The following is a 3,620-nucleotide window of genomic DNA, read 5'->3' on the forward strand; positions in this document are numbered from 1 at the left end:
GGACGCCGCTGATGTTACGGAAGTTGCTTACCTGAATGCACACCACTGAGCACAGGGGAGAGGGTCAAACTGTGCACCCTACAGGGATCTTGCCAGGAATTTGTAACAGAAGTGGAGGAACTTAAAGAATGGTGAGCAAATCCTCCTCGGCCTTTCCCCGGTGAACCCCAGTTGCCCTGAGGGGGTCACAGCAGGTTTGGGTAAAAGAGCACCTCCCAGCAAACTGAATAAGGCCTCTCTGTCATTCCTGATGTACCTGAGAAAGAGGCAATTGCTCCACCGTAGCATCGTTGGTAACAGCAGAGGTGCCACATGCCCGGAGGTGCATGTGTGGGTTTCAGAGTTGTCTGGACAGGAAGTATTTCCTGGGCAGAAGGGAGCTGCGATGCCGAGGGAGTAACGCTGCAGGGGGCAATGCTGGCATCTGGCAGATGCAGTCAGCACCAGGGTGGCTGATAAGGAAACACCCCCTGCAAATGGACCAGGATAAATCCATTTTGATTTTATTTTCACCGCAAAATGCTTTCCCTTGGTCCAGGCTTAGCCCGAGGATGATGTGTATACGAAGAAAGCACAGACAGTAAAAGCAGCCCAAGAGGGATTTTCTACCACTGTCCCAGCATCAGCAGGAGCTGCCGCTGAGCCCAGCATCTTGATGAGATGATAAGTGGTTTTGGAGAGCAACTTTAATTAAGCTTCCTCTGAATGTCCTGTCTCCTTAATTAAACAGCAATTTGCAGCGCTCGCAGGTCTGTCGGTTTTGATAGGTACCCGTCTCCCCTTCCTAAAGCAGTTAGTTTCTGTCTGCAGGCACCGAGGTGGCTCATGGGGTGACAGCCCTGTCCTGGCTCCCAGAGAAGGTGCATCAGCAGGATCAGTGCAGCTGGGGAAGGGGGTAAATGGGGGCTCATTCAGCTAAAACCCTCTGAGGGGTATTTAGGTAGCAGTAAATTAAAGAGCTTTGATGTTGGTGGGTCCGCTTGGGGTTGGATGCCCTGTGCAGGGAAGGGGAACGTTTGAGCATTTTGCTGTGGTTTGGAGCTGTGACAGACTGCTCAAGGAACCCTGCAAACACCACTGACCTCAAATGAAATTGCAACTTAGTTGAGCTTCTGCTTTTTAATTCCTTATATTTGACCCAAAGGATGCCTCTGCTTGTTTTGCAGTGGGTTGCTGCTGCCTGAAAAGGAAAACTTGAAATGGACAAAAAAGTGCAGTAAGCCCTTATGCTTGTCTTAGCACCTTGGACTGGCTGACAAGTGCAATGGCATGTTGGGGTGCAGCTGGAGCCCAGGCTACCGCGTTGTTCCTCACCGCAGTGACAGCTGGTATGCCGCTGAGCCAGCCATGCACCCGGATTAAGGGCATTTGTGCTGGCAGCTCTCCTCAGGCCATAGATAGATGCACCCCATGTCTGCCATGGGTCTCACGCTGGGAGGCAAGAGGGTCAGCAGGAGTGGATGGTTCTCCCCAGGACACTTCCATACCTGCTGCAGGAGCCTCCCCCTGCGCTTTGCATGGCAGAGGCTCCAATTCCCAGTTCTTTTATAAGCAAACTGCTCCGGAGATCCAGGGGATGCTAGAAGCTTTGGCTCCAAGCAGCAAGTGGGGAGGGCAGGTTTGGCATGACGGCCCTCGCCTGAGCCTCCCTCTCTGAGAGGAACATCAGCTCTCACTGCCAGATGGATTTCATCCTTCCCATCTAGGCGCAGATGTGTTTTGCAAGTCTCTGCTTGCATCGGGTGTTTGCAGAAGCACGGCTTTCCCGTGGCAGTGGCGCAGATTTCCCCTCTCTAAGCTGACAGAGACCCTTCTTCCACATCCCAGCCTTGAGTTCATCCCAGCTGCCTCAGGAGCGCACCCACAGCCCTTTGAAGGCAATGTCAGACCTCCTGCTCCCACTGTGCATCAGACCCAGATATATTCTGACGCAACCCAGGGGCTGTTTTCAGGGGAGTGACTCAGAGCCATCACTTCCTGGGACAGAGGGACTGGGCCAGCAGGCGCGATTCCTCACCCTCTGCTTCGGTGCCTGGCAGTGCCCCAGGCCCCAGCACCTGCCACCCTGCTCGGGCAGGACTGTGGTTTGCCTCAGGGCAGCACTTCATTGGGGAGGGATTCACTGGGGTGCCCAGGAGCACTGGTAATTATTTGGTGGTGGGGGACAGCAGGTCCAGCGCACTTACCCAAGGACAGGTTCTGATGCCTGTTAATTACTTCTCTTTGCAGCTTTTTCTGCCTTTTCTACGTTCAAGGCAACCAAAATATTAGTAAGTTCAACCAAAATATTGATAAGTTCCAATTCGGAAGACTAACAAACTTAAAAAATTAATTCCTTAAATGCAACTATTTTCCTTTTTATTACGCCTGCCATCTCTATGCTGAGAAGAGGCAGAGCCTGGCTGAAGCCTGGGTAAATTGAGGCCAGCGGGTGCCCACAGGACCACAGTTCATAGCAGGCTCTGCAGCAAGTTAATCTTTCAGGATTGCAAAACCTGGGAGGAGGTGATGTGGGGACACGGCGCTGGGCTCACCCACGTCCTCGCTTCACGCTAATGCTGCCCCAGCTCTCTGGTTAATGCTGCTTGCACAAGGCGTTACGTAGGGACAGCAGGTTTCCTCATGCGACATGCCTTCTATTGAAGGGAGGAGGGAATTTTTAGAAGGGATGAAACTTAGGAGCTACATTCATAGTATTTACAGTTTTGCTAATATGAGGTAGCTGGAGGCGAGACTTCATCACCCTGAGACGCTGGAGCCATCCGTAGCTCCTTTGGACACAAGAGGGAGTCCTGAATCACCAAAAAGAGAGGTTTTGCTTTGGTTTCTGCAGATTGAAACACATCTTTCTGCACTGAGAAAACGTTGGTCATCACTTGGAGGCCTTTGGCATGTTTTGCTCTCTACCACAGCGGAGTAAATCCACAGTAAATCCAGAAGTGGAGATTTTCTCCATTTGCAGTGGGACAGGTCAGTGCACTGGTTGGGTGGAGTCCTGGTTTCCTAAAGGACCTGAATTATCCCTGAAAGCCAGCACAGTGGATAGCCACTCTCCTCCTATTTGCAGTCCCAGTTACATGCAGAGTAAAGAAGCAAAGCTCCGGCTGCCTCCACACTTCTCACAGCAGCGCTGGGACCGCACATTCCCCTCCCCATCCTCGCTGGCCACCCGCACGCACACAGCATCGGCTCCTCTGAGGGCATCGGCCCCAGCTGCATGTCCCCCATGGGTTTCGGGACAGCCAGCAGAGGGGACAAGAAGGCCCCAACACCCTGTTCCTGCTGCCCCCAGGGCACAAGTGCTGCTGGACTGGGATATTTTGGGAGGCAAGCCTTTCCCGTATCACCCAGTTTAATTAGGCACAGTATAGTCTTTCTAATGCAGCTTCCAGGGTGGGAATAGACAGGAGACGGAGGTGACATGGTGGCATGTGTCCAGTCAGGACAGCCAAATACTGCAATATATCAGCAAGGCTCCCGCTGAAACCCAGCTGAGGTTCCCACATGAAAGTCATGAGGAAACCTCCAGCTGCTCCGAAACGGGGCTGGGGCTGGCCCCGGGCATGCCGGCCTCAGGCTTGACAGTGTCCACATCCTGAGGCACGCAGGCGAGGCATTCC

The sequence above is a fragment of the Buceros rhinoceros genome, unplaced genomic scaffold, assembly GCF_000710305.1.
Source record: "Buceros rhinoceros silvestris isolate BGI_N320 unplaced genomic scaffold, ASM71030v1 scaffold34070, whole genome shotgun sequence".
In the NCBI taxonomy this organism is placed as follows: Eukaryota; Metazoa; Chordata; class Aves; order Bucerotiformes; family Bucerotidae; genus Buceros; species Buceros rhinoceros.